This window comes from Dama dama, chromosome 29 (genome assembly GCF_033118175.1).
Source record: "Dama dama isolate Ldn47 chromosome 29, ASM3311817v1, whole genome shotgun sequence".
In the NCBI taxonomy this organism is placed as follows: domain Eukaryota; kingdom Metazoa; phylum Chordata; class Mammalia; order Artiodactyla; family Cervidae; genus Dama; species Dama dama.
Genome location: NC_083709.1, coordinates 33,520,843 through 33,537,252, shown reverse-complemented (window position 1 = coordinate 33,537,252; position 16,410 = coordinate 33,520,843). Strand labels below are relative to the sequence as shown.

The 16,410-nt window shown below is 39.4% G+C and overlaps 1 protein-coding gene across 1 annotated transcript in view; it reads right to left on the bottom strand.

Annotated features, from left to right (window-relative positions):
* SLC24A2 (solute carrier family 24 member 2) overlaps positions 1 to 16,410 on the bottom strand; it is a 270,205-nt gene that overhangs the window by 250,220 nt on the left and 3,575 nt on the right. The gene's annotated exons all lie outside the window — the stretch shown is intronic.

The window sequence follows — 16,410 nt, the reverse complement described above, 5'->3', positions numbered from 1 at the left end:
TGACTCTTGGTGACCCCGTGGACTGTAGCCCCACCAGGCTCCTCTGTCCATGGAATTCTCCAGGCAAGAACACTGGAGTGGGTTGCCATTTCCTTCTCCAGGGGATCTTTCCGACTCAGGGATGGAACCTGTGTCTCTTGTATCTCCTGCATTGTCAGGTGGGTTCTTTACCACCGCACCACCTGGGAAGTCCCGTGAGGCAACATACGCCTTTTATATGTGTACGGCCTGGAGCCACGTGGCTGAGGAGTAAGAGAGGCCCCGAGTACTGGGAGGCACTGTGCCTGCCTACCCAGAGGAGATGGCACCTTTCTCTTCGCACAAACATGTCTTCTGCTCATCAAGTCCTGCACCTATAGAGCTGTGCACTGGAGGGGTATGTATGCTTTTCTAATAGGTCTGCTCAGAGCAGGGAGCCTTTTGTAACCTGCTTAGAAACAATGAATAGGCCAGTAGCAGACTTGGCTATCTGGTTTCCCTAGTGGTAGTAGGGGTAAAAAATCTTCCTGTCAATGCAGGTCGATGTAACAGACGCGGGTTCAATCCCTGGGTTGGGAAGATCCCCTGGAGGAGGAAATGGCAACCCAGTCCAGTATTCTTGCCTGGAGAATCTGATGGACAGAGGAACCTGGCAGGCTACAGTCCATGGGGTTGCAAAGAGTTGGACACGACTGAGCGACTTAGCAGAGCACAGACGTGGCTATCATTGGGCACACAGGGGTCTAACCCGACTCAGAACCCTGCCCAGCCCCTTCCCCAAACAGTTCACATTTGCTACTTCTAAATTCTTCATGGCTGGAAAATCAGGCAACTTAATTTATTTGAATTTTGTATATGATAAAAGAAACAGACTTATATAGAGTCTCAAGAAGCCATTTTATGATTAAGTGTCTGAAAATAGAACATGAATCTTCTGGTATCTCAAAAGTATTTGAGTTGCTCAAAATTGGTATTTGGTTGCTCAAAAGTCCTTTTGACTTTGGATCTTGGCTCTGTTATGGACATCTAGATACTGAACTTCCAGATAAGTGGAAGTTTATGGGGTTGCAATTATATATAAATACAGATTGTCAGAAAGTGCTTTATTGATCTCTCAAGCTGACTTCATGAACATTTTTTCAGGATGTTCACATTCAAGCAATTCCCTCTCTAAAGACAATTTATTTGAACCCTACACTAAAAATGTGCTTGAAATCACTCTAATCCTATTTTTTAATATTCTCACTTAGCACTTGCCACTGTCTCTTTATGTCTGTGGTTTCATTCGAATGTGAGCTCAGATATCCCCTCATTAATTATCACACTATCCTATGAGACAACAGAAAAGCCATCTGCTCTCATTTTTTGATGTAGAAAATTGGGGACAGATAAACACATATAACTCATGAAATGTCAGAGCATTTAATGAGGTTGTAGGAACATAAAAATATTTAAAAATAGATGTATAAAAACTAAAATTTAACAATGACCATCTAATGAGTCAGAAAGATACTCAGAAAAGCATTTTTTAACTGCTGGGTCAGGTTAAGGATAAAGAGAGAGAAGGGGTGTTCATGGAACACAAAATCCTTAATATTATTTTTTTTTCAGGTGGCTTAAAAAAAAACCTCTTTAAACCTCTATAACCCAACTCTGAGGACCTTAAGAATTTCACTGAGAAGCTCCATTCTGATCATATCCAAAACAAGCTATTCAACTATGGGTCCATCCTGTGATTCACATTTGCAAGAACCTGAACTGAAACGGTCATATGAGACTCTAAGCAATTTTACTAAAAACAAATAACCTAAAGCATGTATTGGGGCTGCTGAGAGGAAGCGGACAGTGCTCAGGAGAGGCGCTTGGCAGAGACTCAAATCCAAGGTGATCATGGGCTGAGCATCACTGGCAATACCGCTCACTTGGGGCTGGTCTCCCAGAGCCACACAGTGAAATGAGATAGAGCTGGATTAATTTTTAGCACAGTTTTTGATTATCCACCAGTAAAGCATGTGGTGCTACTTCCCAGAGCATTTCAATTCTTCTTCCTAAAGCACAACACTATCTTATCCTGTTCTATTTATTTTTCTTAAGTGTCTGTGACTTGCAGAGCATTAAGATGCCAAAACATATGCTTCCTAAGCCTGTTCTCACTTCTCACCTTCACTTAGACTTTCAAGGTCAGAGCTATTTGTGGCTATCTACTTAATTGTACTTCAAATAAAAGGCAGCAGAAAACAGCAGATTTGCGATGGCCCTTCAAAGTAAGCATCAAACGAGCAGCCTGTCACATCTGAACCTATTTAAATAAATCAGCCTCTTGTTCATGGCCCCCAAACTCCATCCACCATGCAAGCAGTCATTTGCAGCTGAAGCAAGCTAGCAGGAAGAGAGGGGATGTTTCCTGGACCCCCTGAAAACCACTGGAGCTTTCAATCAATTGTGCGTTTTTGTACACAGCAGGATTACATGGCCAAGTTCTGTTTACCCTCAGAGTGTGCTCATTAATTAGGTTTGTGCAATTACAATCCATGCTAGGCAATGACAATACTTTGTCATTTAGCATACTAGCTTTACTAGTATTGTTATTACTTACTGTCTGCAGCTCCAGATACTTATAAAGCTTTGTTCAAAATGGATGCAAATGCTCCCAGGACCTGGAGTGGGAAAAGTTATAGGTTTTGGGACAGAGTGGGTAGATGGGCAGGATTGGCCCCCAACCAAGATGTCTAAAGCTAAGTGCCAAGGTTCAAACAACAACATGTAAGCAAAGTTCACATCTGAGAATGAAGGACTGTTATTCAACTGCTTTCCTGACAAGGCTCCTGGATAATATGTTGGAAAAGGGATTTGATAACAAGAAACTCTCTTAGATAATACAGAGAGGGATCAGGAGTAGCTTAAAAAGGGTCATGTAGCAACTAGACAACAAACATCCTCGGTCCAGTGTTCAAGTAGATTCATGTTCCCAGGTTCTCTATAATCAACAAGTCCTGAACCCCAAATGACCCCTAAATCCTCCTCCAGTCCTTAGCTTCAAGGGGATCAAGCTTTTCCCAAGACTAACTTAAGGGAAGAGGCAGCTTTAGGGTTGATCCAAGGTTCCAAATCACTAAGTTGATGCCGGGCAAACAATATGCAACAGCATAGAACTGGTCCCAGTCTAGAAGCTGCCTTATCCATGCAGCATATTCCTTATTCCACAGAACAGAAGAAATTTATGATCACATATATGGTAAGGGGACTTGCATCCAGAATATATAAAGAACTCAGACTCAGCAGTTAGGCAAATAACCCAATTTTTAAGTAAGCAAAGGATGTGAACAGACGTTTCCCCAAAGAAGATATACAAGTAGCCAAGAAGATCATAAAAAGATGTTTAACATCATCGTCCTTCAAGAAAACACAAATCAAAATCATGATGAGATATCACTCCACATCCACTCTGTCATTGTTGAGATGCTACTCTGCAACCACTTTGTTGTTGTTGTTTAGTGGCTAAGCTGTGTCTGACTCTTTGCGACCCCATGGACTGTAGCCTGCCAGGCTCCTCTGTCCATGGGATTTTCCAGGCAAGAGTACTGGAGTGAGTAGCCATTTTCTTCTCCAGGGGATCTTTCCAACCCAGGGATCAAACCTGTCTTTCTTGGGTCTCTTGCATTGGCAGGTGGATTCTTTACCACTAGCACTACCCGTGGAGCCCCTGCATCCACTAAGATGGGTATAACCAACAAGACATGTAATAGTAAATGTTGGCAAAGATGGAGGGAAATTGGGACCTTCATACACTGCTGGTGGGAATGCAAAATGGTACAGCCTCTTTAGAAAACAGTTTGGCAGTTCCTTAAAATGTTAAACATACAGTGAGCACAGGAAACACCAATTCTACCCCTAAATGTATACCAAGGAGAATTGAAACCATATATCCACAGAAAAACTTGTAAGCAAATATTCACAGCACCATTACTTATAATGGCAAAAAAGTGGAAGTAAGCCAAATGTTCATCAGCTGATGAATGGATAAACAAAATATAGTATATCCATACAATGGAACATTTGGCCATAAAAAGGCAACAACATGGATGAACTTTGAAAATGTTATGCCAAGTGAAAGAAGCTAGACACAAAAGGCCATATGCTATGTGATTCTCACTGATATGAAATGTCCACAATAGGCAAATCTATAGCAACAGAAAGAAGAACCCTGGTGGCTACCAGGGACGGGGATGGGAAGAGGGATGAGGAATGATAGACAGATACAGGGTTCCTTTTTGGCGGTGATGAACAGGTTCTAAAATTAGTGGTGATGATTTTGCAACTCTGTGAACATACAAAAAAACCAGTGAACTGCACACACAGTTAATTCTATGATAAGTGAATTATATCTCAAAAAACTTATAAAAAAAAAGTCAACAGAGAAACATTATACAATGCTACAAGGTAAGGAGGACAATTTCGAGGCCACAGCTGGAATGATACGGCTTTCAGAATTGAGGTCCCTTACCTGCCCTGACACCTATACTTCCAACCTGAGGAGACTAGAGACTGTCCACTGAATTGTTTAAGCTGGATATTTGTTGTTTGTTCCTTGACTTTAATACACAAGCTATTAAGTTTTATGATTAAGCCCAGACTTTTTTTTTCTAATCATGAACACTCACCACCACCATTAGTAACTTTCCAAAGGGTATTCAGTGCCCTCTTTCTTTCTACCCTTGGTACCAAGTGAAACACTTGGTATACTTGACATACTGCATATGGGATTGGTTAGTTCTAGAGTCAAGAAGAGTAATTTGATCCAAGGCAGAAAACTCAGATGCTGGCAAACATAAGGCCCAGCCACGATTGGATGGATATGTGACAAGCTGAGGTTAAATACTGATGATGTCTATAAGAAAAGAGTAAATACATTTACAGGGCAGTGACAGGAGGGCTCAAGAGAATTTCGTGGTTGAGTGAGGTTCAGTTTCATAACAGGGAAACTGCTTCTCTCTTAATCCTCTGCAAGAACAGAGGGAAAGCAGGTTCAAGTCCGAACACTGAGGATTTGACTATTAGTTAGGGATTAGTGGGAGAATTGCTCCTTCATCTGGCTGCTTGTGAGGCAGAGAGAAGAGGGCCTAGGGGCTGAGGCAAGGTCCCAAAATGACAGGTCCTCAGGGAGAATAGGCTAACAGCAAATGGGAGGGACTCAGAGGAAAAGAGACCAGGAGTAGAATATACGTGGCTGGGTGGGACCATATTCTGTTAATCACTTTTCCTGTGCAATTGCATAAAAATTCATAGCCTCCCTCTGAGGGAAAGCCTATGATTTTTCTTATTTATAGATAAACAAACATAAGCCCAGAGAGGTTCAACAACTTGCTCAAGATAACACAGCAAGGAGGGTCACACTCTCAGTCTTAAATAATAATTCTATCGTGTTAACCCTTAACTGTCATCCTCTCTTTCAGGAAACAAAGTCTCAGATTCCTGGAACGCACGCACCAATGTTCAGTGCCCACCACACACCTATAATAACAAAAGTGGTTCAACATCTTTTCATTGCTATCAGGTGTCAGGGAAAAATGAAACTGACTCAGCCTACGAGTGGTTAGGTCAACAGATGACAGTTTAAGTGGGAGGAATTGGGCTGCTGAAGGGGAAACCTGTCTGCCTAGCTCAAAGTCCATCAAGCAGTAAAAGAGAAAGTTATTTACATAGCACCAGCAACTTCAACCCTTTCTAAGAACATCCTATGGACGGGTGAAGAAGCCTGCATTACCCCTTCAAAGGGTTAATCTTTAATTGGCCTTCTTATTTGGAAAAGGACTCTGAAGGTGATAAGTTCAGGGCTTCATGACCTCACCACCTCTTTGGTAGGTCAGTCCATAATTACGGATGTATACTTCTTTCCCATTAACGAAGATGCTTAGAGTATCAGAGCTCATGGGGACTGTGGAGCTAAGGTAGCCCCTTCATTTTCATGGGAGATGCTTGGGGCAAAGCACCTGGACCAAGGTTAGACAGCCAGTGTTTGGGGATGAAGGGGACACCATCCCTCCAGGCTTGCTTCCTGCCAATGCAAGATTCTGAGTGCATTCTTTAAAGCTGTAAACATAGCATTAATATAGTCTGGTGCCCAGACCTTTTCCAAACCCATCAGCTTTTACCAGGACATGAACTCTGCCTGCATCAATTGGTTTACAAATCCAATCCTTCATAAAAAGGTAACCAACCTAATTGAAATGCAGCTTCGGCCATCTCGTCAAGTTCTGCTTCTCTCTGATTTCATGCCTGTTTCATCCACATTTCTTTTCCACCTGATGACAAGCTCATCGGGAACCAAGGATGAGCTGAGGCTCAGGGTGCAAGCACATCAAGCTTTGATCTGCACCTTCCTTACCCTGCAATCAGTCAGCGTCAGAGCCAGAGCGGGTGAGGAGCAAAGACATCTCCAGCATAAAGGGCTACCTTTGTGGAATTAAGAAAAGGTACCCTTTCCTCTGGGCAGCCACAGTCCCACACCACAGCATGCAGCTTGTCCAGTAGAGTGATGTCTGGATTTCTGTCCCCATTCGCCCCCTTGATCAGAGAGATGTCCTTACAGGGCAGCGCCACTAAGAAAAAGGAGGAAATAGGAATTTCTTAACATGGTATTTTTAAAAACTTACGTCACAACTCATTGGTGAGTCATGAAACTATTTTAGGGTTGAAACTAGTATTTGTAGTAGAATAGAAAATACAATATATATAAAACTGCCTCCAACTTAGATTTTATTTTTATATGTATATGTAAACATATACATATGTATGTGTATGTGCATGGGTGTGAGTATATACTGAGTCAAGATGTAAAATATGTTTCTTAGTGGGGATTGTGGTAAAAAATATTTGAAAGTCACTTAACAGAAAAGCTTCCCTAGTGGCTCAGATGGTAAAGAACCTGCCTGCAATGCAGGAGACCTGGGTTCAATCCATGGGTCAGGAAGATCCCCCGGAGAAGGGAATGGCAACCCACTTCAGTATTCTTGCCTGGAGAATTCCATGGACAGAGGAGCCTGGCGGGCTACAGTACATGGGGTCGCAAAGAGTCAGACATGACTGAAGTGACTTAGTGCGCATGCACACACACACACACACCCACACAATATGAAATGTGCATCTCATTTGGAGATTTGCTTTGTCTTCATTCCCAACTGCCCAGAGGGAAGCACTAAGAGAACCAGCATGCATTTAGGAGTCAGACAGGTATGCGTGCTCAGTCGTGTTAAATGTGGTTTAACACCTCTAAATTTGGACCTTAGGCAGGCATTTATGTTTTCTGGTTCTCAGGTTCCTGTTGTGCAGATGGAGATGGTATCTGTTTCAGAATATTGATGTGGTAAGGACGTAGTATCTTCCAGCGCATGTCCAGTTTTCAGATCTCTCTCTTTCGACTTTGGGGAGATCAGGAGAGACCAGTGACCCAGGGACACACATGCAACTGCCACCAAGGGTTTCCACTGCCAGAAGCCACAAAAGTGAGGAGGTGTAGAGGCCTGCGGTAAACTTTAGACAATGTTCTCCCATGCAATTTGTTCTCCTGCCTGCCTGGGAGAACAGCCTCCCACAGTAATGCTTAAGCAAAAATGACTGTTTAGCCAAGTCAATTAAATCATTTGAGTGAAAATACTACAAGAAAGCCGAGTTAGGAAAAGAGTTTGGTGCTATGGGTATGGTGAGAATCTGTTCCTCTGTTTTAGGTAAATGTGTTAGATTGTCACTTTGGCAAGGTTAGAGTATTTCGCGTTGTAAAGATGAGAGCCTCTGAGGACAGAAATGACAGGCTAAAGTAATCTTTTAGGTGATGTGGGTCAAATCTCTTATTTTCCAGATTTGGAGACAGGGTCCGAGGAGGTACAGGATCCACTGAGGTCACGTGACCAGGGCCACACACCAATCCCTGGGAACATTTCTTAACTCCAGGTCACAAGGCCTCCCTCTTCAGAATAATTCATCCTTTAAAACAAAAACTGCAGCAACTTCCTGCCTTGATTTAGGTGTGGAAATGTGGGGAGGGATGAGGCCAAATTAGTCACTCTCAGTATATGTTTGTAAGAGATCTTTGAGTCATCACAGCAAACTTTAAAAATGATGCAAAAGACACATAGGAAATTGGGCAATCCTTAAGTGAAAATTTTAATTCTCAAAAAACATATTTGCAACCTCCCAATTAATCAAAGAAATGCATAAAACAATGAAATGTTGTTTTACCTATGAAATTGGTGAACATTAAGAATGGTAATAGTCAATACTACCAAAGATGTAGCAACCAAGCAGGAACTTTAAAAAGCTTGCAAACTTTGTCTCAGAATTTCTGCTTCTCCAAAATAAAAAATTCATGTGTAAGGCTGTGTCTTTTATAGTAGCGAAATATAATATGAAAATAACTTTCTATTTTATGATAATGCTAAATAGTGAACGTTTTTGAAAAATATTTAATGATATGAGGAAATGCTCATAATAAACCAAGTTAAAAAATACTAAAATGGTATATAGTCAATGTAAGTTTAAAGTTGTACATATCCAATATCATTTCAACTTATCTAGGTATATATGTGTGTATGTGCATATGTGACAGTGTGTCTGTGTGAGAAAAATCTGGACGAATAAATGCAAAAATGTGCATGGTTATTTCTGGATGGTGCAATGGAGAGATTAGAGGCTACTTAAAATTTTCTTTTTTGTATATTGATGTGTTTTTATAATCCTATATGATGAATATATTACTTTAAGTATCTGGCAAAAATATTATTTAAAAAACAAATCTACAACTTAAACTTTCTGTTAGAATTGCCTTTTAGATTTGACTCAAAATTTGCCATTGGTAGGATCTTTTGTGGATATGGAGCCTTATTATATACAATGTCAGATTAAACATTCTGAAAGTAAATAATTAAAATACATATTAGCATCCCTTGCTACATGCACTATCATTTGACAAATCCAAAGCCTAAAACACATTTTTGGTAATATGATAGATTAAACATTCAGAGAAACCATTTTCAGTATATACACCTCAAATTATACTAGGTGTATGTATATTATATGTATCTAATGAATTGTATATTAACATATAACATAGGTTAGATATTATATTTTATGTATTTTAAAATTCCCCATCTATATTAGGTGAGGAAGCAGTATTTGCTGTTCCCCAGTGGCTAGAGATGTGGATTGTAGAATCTATGAACACGAGGCCTGATAGAGAGTAGGGACCTCCTCCCTCCACTCCCAGTGGGAGACCTCCACTCCCAATGCACTAGAAACCCTGAAGGGTTGACACTCGTAGTGGGTGAATGAGGGGGAAAAAAAATCTGCCTACCAAAGGGACATAGTAGAATATGCCTATTTTGGTCTTGGTTTTGAGTGGTACAGAAGTAAAAAAAAACAGTCTCCTTTAAGAATTTCCAACCATGGGCTCATTCCTGGATTTGCAGTCTGAATTCACATTACCTGGGTTAAAAAAAGTTAAACATTCAGGTTAGAATGATTCTAGTTTGGTTGAGTTCCCAGGCACTTGACAGAGAAGCAAACGAGTCCTCTCTGTGGGAAACACTTAGAACCCAGATTTCAGTGTCGCTCCACAAGTCAAGTCCCAAAAAATAGAAGTTCAAAGTTTTAAAAGAAATCATTAAATATATAAAGAAACACCCCACATGAAACATAAAACAACACAACTAGACCTGGAAGGATACTAACATTAGAAATGCCAATTATGAATTAAAATATATTTAGTATGTTTAGAAAACTAAAAGCGGGCATTAAATAACAAAGGAAGAAGAAACAATGAAAATCAACCTGTCAGTGGTGAAACTGAGCCACAAAAACCTTCTAGAAAGGAAAAATATAATAATAACAATAAAAAACTAAACAGATTCAGGTTAGATAAAAGTGAAGAGAAAATCAGAAAGTAGAATGCAGATATAAAGAAATGATCAGAAAGAAGAACACAGAAAAAGATGAATAGTTGAAAGACATGGAGGAAGGCTGAGATGGTACAACATATACCCAATCAGAATTCTAAAGGAGATAGAGGCCAAACTGGTGGGAGGCACTAAATCCTCAAATTCAGGAAGTCTAACGAATCACAATGGGGATAAATAAGTGAGAAAATCACAGCTGACATGGCATCAAGAATATGCTGAACACCAAAAACAAAGAGAAGAACCTTATAAAGTAGTCAAAAAGAACAAACTTCTTACAAAGGAGCGACGTTCACACCAGCAGCAGTCTTCAATGGCAAAAACGGAAGTCAGAGGCAGTGAAACTATTATTACTATTTCAAAGTGGAATGGGAAAATAACTTTCTACCCACCAAAGCTATCCTTCAAGAACAAAAGTGTAAAACAGATTTGTGAGCAAATAAAAATTAGCAGATACTATTAACAGATTCTTGCTAAAGGACCTTTATAAAGACAGCAAGTCAGTACAGGAAAAAAACCATAGAGAAAAGTACAATGAGAAAAGAAGGGACGAGAAAAACTAGTAAAAATGCAGATCTATCTAGAAACATTGATGGCATAATGTCTAATTTGTAGGATTAAAAATGTGAAGGCTATACTTCGATAAAACTGTTATCAAACACCAAGGTAGAACTTTGATTGTAGACTTCAAATTATTTACAATGGGGGAGAATTGACTGAGTTAAAAGGTTGTAAGGCCCTTAGGATGTTTAGCAGGAATGTAAAGATACTAGCTTTTTGAGTTAAATATATTCATTAAAAAATTTAGGGTAAACACTAAAAGAATAGAAATGGGATGTATAAATTCCAAACTACTAACAGGAAAAACTTAGAAAAAAAATCCCCCCCAAAAAGGAAAAAAAATTATGAAAAGAAACAGATCAGAACAAATAGAAAGTACAGAATAGCATGACAGGAAAGAATTGAAATGTAATAGTAATCACAATCAATGTAAGTAAACTAAATGTTCCAGCTGAAAGATAATGATTGCCAAACTGAATTAAAAACAAAATGCTGCTATATGCTGTTACTAGAGACTTATCTAAAAAGATGTTCTTGACGCCTCACGGAGTGACACTCCTTGCTCAAGTTAAAATACAAATTATCTGGTTCTACCAAAACAAAACAAAGAAAAGAAAAAGTGAATGAGATGGGGAGAAGGGAAGGGAAAAGGAGAAAGGAAGAAAGTAGGAAGGGAAGTGGTGATAACTCCTAGCTCTCAACATTGTCAGGATTCACAAAGTACAGATCCTTTTTTGCTGGAGAAACCAGCTTAGCAAGGGGAACAGATATGTGCAACCTGCCTTTGTCAATAAAAATCCACTGGACTTTCTGAGTCTCTCCAAGTGCCTCCTTCACTCTCTGAATCACATGTAGTACCTGAAGGGTTTGCTTTAACTTAAGTAGAGGGAAACAAACAAGGGAAATAGCACCTAGATCAACAAACAGACTTGTGATACTGTGATTTATAAGAAATATATATTTGGTCATTAAGATGACCAAAATACATTTCTCATATATATTTGGTCTTTGTTCACAGTTCCCAGTTCATGGTTCTCAAAACCCCTGGAATTTCCTACGTGTGGAGAGTGATACAGGTGTCTTTCATTATGTTAATGAGGCAACTTTTAGAAAGCACCTAAGGATTGGGGCTGGTTGCTAATGGAGCCAACTGGATAATTAAGAGTTGGAATTCTCAGTCCCACTCCCTTCCAGCAAGGACGGATGGGTTGGAGAGATAGATAGCACTTCCTACCTACTGGTGTGAGGTGCCAGTCGCTCAGTTGTGTCTGACTCTTTGTGACCCCATGGACTGTAGCCCACTAGGCTCCTCTGTCCATGGAATTCTCTAGACAAGAATGTTGGAGTGGGTTGCCATTCCCTTCTCCAGGGGATCTTCCTGACTCAGGGATTGAACCCAGGTCTCCTGCATTGCAGGCAGATACTTAATGGCTGAGCCAGCAGGGAAGCCCAAGATGGGCTGGAGGGCAAATCAATTGCCAACTGTCGATGATCTGATCAACTCTGCTCACGTAATGAAGTCTCCATGGGTGCGTATGTGCTACATCGCTTCAGTAGTGTTCAACTCTTTGCAACCCTACGGACTGTAGCCCACCTCTGCCCATGGGATTCTCTAGGCAAGAATACTGAAGTGAGTTGCCATGCCCTCCTCCAGGGGATCTTCCTGATCCAATGACAGAGTTCAGAGAGCTTCGGGAGTTGGTGAACGCCTGGAGGTGCTGGGAGAGAGGCGCCTGGTGAAGGTTCCCTGCCTTCCCCATGTCTCAGCTGGCTGCCCCTGAGTCGTACCCTTTTACAATAAACCAGTGATCTAACAAGGAAATGTTTCTCTTAGTTTTGTGAGATCCTCTAGCAAATTCATTGACCCCGAGGAGGGGTCACTGGAACCTCTGACTTAGAGTCAGTCAGACGTACAGGTAACAACCTGGACTGCTGACTTGCTTCTGAAGTGGGGGTGGAGTGGGCAGTCTTATAGGACTGAACCCATAACCTGAAGAAAACTGACGCTATCTCTGGGCAGACAGTGTCAGAATTGAGTTAAATTCTTGGCCACCCTGCTGGTGTCCGAGAATTTGTTGGCGTTATGTGGGAAGCAGCCCCAACCCCACCCCCACACATTTGAATTGGGTCCAGGAACTCAAAAGAACACTGCAATCACAGGTTTCTAGAGGGTTAAGAAGTTTAGCGCCTATGTTTTCTTTCTTTTGAGGACAAAGAGTTTCCAAGTCTATCAAGTAATACTTGCTCATTACAAGGATGAGCTTACCTTGCCTTCTTTGAAATCTGTATATTAATTTAATTAATTTATTTGCTGGGTATGGAGGGTGAACAAAGGTTGAATTTATAATATATTCTTTGTCTTAGGAAAGCTTGGGACTATACATTTGTGTTTATATAATTATTTATGGTTTAGTATCTTATCAGAAGCATTTTACTTTATGAAGAATATTTATAATACTGTCTCCATTTCGATTTTCCCATGATCGTTACAACAATTTGCACTGCAAACACTCTGGTGGCAAGCAACTTTTCAGGAACATACAAAATGAATAAAGCAAGGCACACCTAACATTACTAAGCAGCCTGCCTTCAACTATCCAGCTTTAAGCATCTTTATTTAGACCATTCCCTTCATTTGAACTGGGTTGACTTGCTGTCAGATTACAGTGCCAAGTCTAAGAAGAAGTTAAATACCATGGACAGCTGCTTTCTAGGCCAATGACAGCCTAGCACCATAGCAGATCAACGGACCTCAGCAGCCAAGCCAGGCACATGGCAAAACACACCAGATGCCCTGAAAGTTCACAGCTTCACATCCTGCAGGATTCAAATTAATTCCTAACCAGCCACGGAGAGGTTTTTAGAAGAGGGTCCTGGTCATTTATAAATAAAAATACACTTAAAAAATTTCTGCTTAGCATAGGTATATCAAAACCACAGTCAATGGCCTACTTATTGCAAGTAAAATTATACAAAATAAACTTTCAGGACAGCAAAGGTATTTGAAGGTCTCCTTGGAGTTTATAATATCTTCCCTGCATATATTCACTGTATATGAAATTAAGCTTATAAATATTATAATATGACAAATATCACGTGCCCCTAAGAGAGACAATGGCCTGCATAACTTGATTCACTGACAAGAACTATAATGTTCAAGAAATATTTTGAAATGCTCAAATTTGAAGTAATTTATTCTGATTCACTTTCCACTTAAGAACAAAAGATGAAAGAAAGGGAACCAACACTTACTGAACAACCCACATTTGCCAAGGACTATGTTAGAGGCTTAATATTCATTTCTTCATTTAACAATTTTTCCAACTTTATGAAGCAGGTATTATTATTTTCATTTTCCTAATTAGGAAACTGAGGCTCAGTGAGTTTATGTGATTTCTCTGAGGTTACAAGGCTTATTACACACCTGAGTTAAAACCTGTTTTCCCTGAATCAAAGTCCAGGGTCTCTTTACCATGTCATGACACTAAATGATACGTTTTTAAAGAATGATATTATCACTAAAAGATGTAATAAAAAAAATCAAATTAAAAAGCCACACACCAGGTAGAATAGTTAAATAAAATGGGAAACTATTATTTAACTATGAGAAAAACATTCACATTTTCTATTTTTCCATTCCTCATAGTTGCCCCATCATCAATAATGAAACCAAATGAAGATTTTTCAACTTGTTCATGAAGCAAGTAGTTTCATAGATATTTCACTGCCTATAGCTCAGCAGAATTGATGAGTTTCCAGGAAGAACCACGATGACTTGTATAAAAATATCTAAATGTTTCCTTCACTTTCCCATACTCCCCTGCTCTATAACTGCACAAATAAAACAATGAGGTAGCCTTGCCTAAAAACAGGCTTAGTATTTTGCTTCCTAAATTCTTGTATAGCACATTCCTCTCTATGAAGACTCCATCAAGGAATGTCTTTGGCTTGGGGTCTTTCTCTAAGTGTTCTGATGATGTTAGAAGCACTGACTTAGGTAGGAAAGGAGGGTGGGGTATACAGCCAGAAATCAACTTTTTAGATCAGAGAACAATAGCACCAGGCTCAAGGACCCGTCTCTCCTTGAGACACCTGTTCAGTGCTCAGAGCGCAAAATTTCCACAAGATTCTGAAATCAGGCATCTGATGAAGACCAGCTGGTAAAAAAAACTTTTTTCCAACAAAATTCAAAAGTGAAATTGGCAAGGTGAAATTTCATAAAGGAAATCACACATCATTATGTATTGGTCCACCTAAAAATATCTGTGTTCTAGTATACCAAACAAGACATAGCAATGTTAAAAAATTCTGGTCCCATGATAATTTATAGTTCAATCTAGTTTCTGAATGCCAAAATAAATGATAATCATTCAATGAAACAACTAAAACTATTTGGTGCTCAAAGGAAAACAATACAATGAACATATTTTTGGAGTAAATCAGAAACAGGAGATATAGTCATGAATATAAACTGCTTTCTTTTTTAATTAGGTAAGTCCAGAATTCCAAAATTTTTTAGGTGCACAATATTAAGCATAGCAAAAATTATGGATATAAATAACTTAAAGGAATGTCAGCCTAAGTTATTGACTTTTAACTTACTATAAAAATGACATGACAGTCATCTAATATAGTAGGGTAAAAATCCTTCAAGAGCTGATTTAATGAGTGACATAATTTATTAAAAACTGTCTGTAGACCATATTTTAAAAGTTATTACTAAATGCACAAAATCAGCTTCTCCCTTCCTAGCAGAATACAAAATACTCCTGCAATCTTTAATACATCACTGGACCACTCTGCAAATTCCTTTTTCATACTTGTTGCCAATATAACCTTTAGCCGAGTTCTGTGTCTAAGTTAATGAAGTTCCACTGTGCCATAACAAAATGAAAAGTACTGAGTTCTCAAAAAGACTTTTTATCCTTGATGGGCCCAGGATATTTATAAGGCACCAAATCATTTCCTTGCCTCTAAAAAATCTTTCCCTTGGCAACTGTTCAGCATTCTAATTGGAATAAACACATAGACTACTAATGCAAACCACTTAAACGTGCAGTCAGTTTTGAGAAGATAGCTTGAGGGATCATCTTTCAGGCTACAAAATTAGACCAGGGAGGGGGCTCCAGTGATGACCCTATCTTATGCCCTTAAGGATACACACTAATATCACATCTGAATATTATTTACCATGGTTTTTTTTTTCTTACTACAGTTTCTAACAAACAACCATACACTGAGTGATAGGTTAGAAAAAATACATTCTAGAATATTTATCTTTTGCATGGAATAAATAGAAATATCACTAGTAGTTTTTTTGTCTGCACTTTGCTTCAAACTGGCTGCACTTTGCTTCTAACTGGCTGCTACAAACATGATAGATGGTCATGAAACTTGAACATAGAGGGATTAGGCTAAATTAATATCATTTTTTTCTTTACTCTGGACAAAACATCTCACCCTCCACTTAACATCTGTTTTCTGCATACATGAGAATTTCCTCAGATGCCAGAATGAAAAGTCTGCATACGTATTTTGGTTTTCTGTTTAAAATCACAATCTGAGACGACATTCCAGTGTTAGGATATAAATCAGAACTGCATCACTCTACTTAACAAAATTTTACTAATTTTCCCATTAGTAAACATTACTGATTATTTTTTAAAATTAACCTATATTTTTTTCAGATCAATTTCTTCTAAGTTCTTAACCAGTTTACTTGCTACCTAAGTGGCAGGATGACCACTGTTGTCTTTAAAACCCCCTCAAGTCCTACTCTAGAAAATATTTTGGGTCATGTTTAACATGGTGTGCAAAATGGGCCATCGAGCTAAGAAGGCAGGCAGCATGGCTTGCCACTGACTCTCATGGATCCTGATTGGGGTCTGGTCAAGAGGTCTGAAGCATCACTGTGTGGATCAAG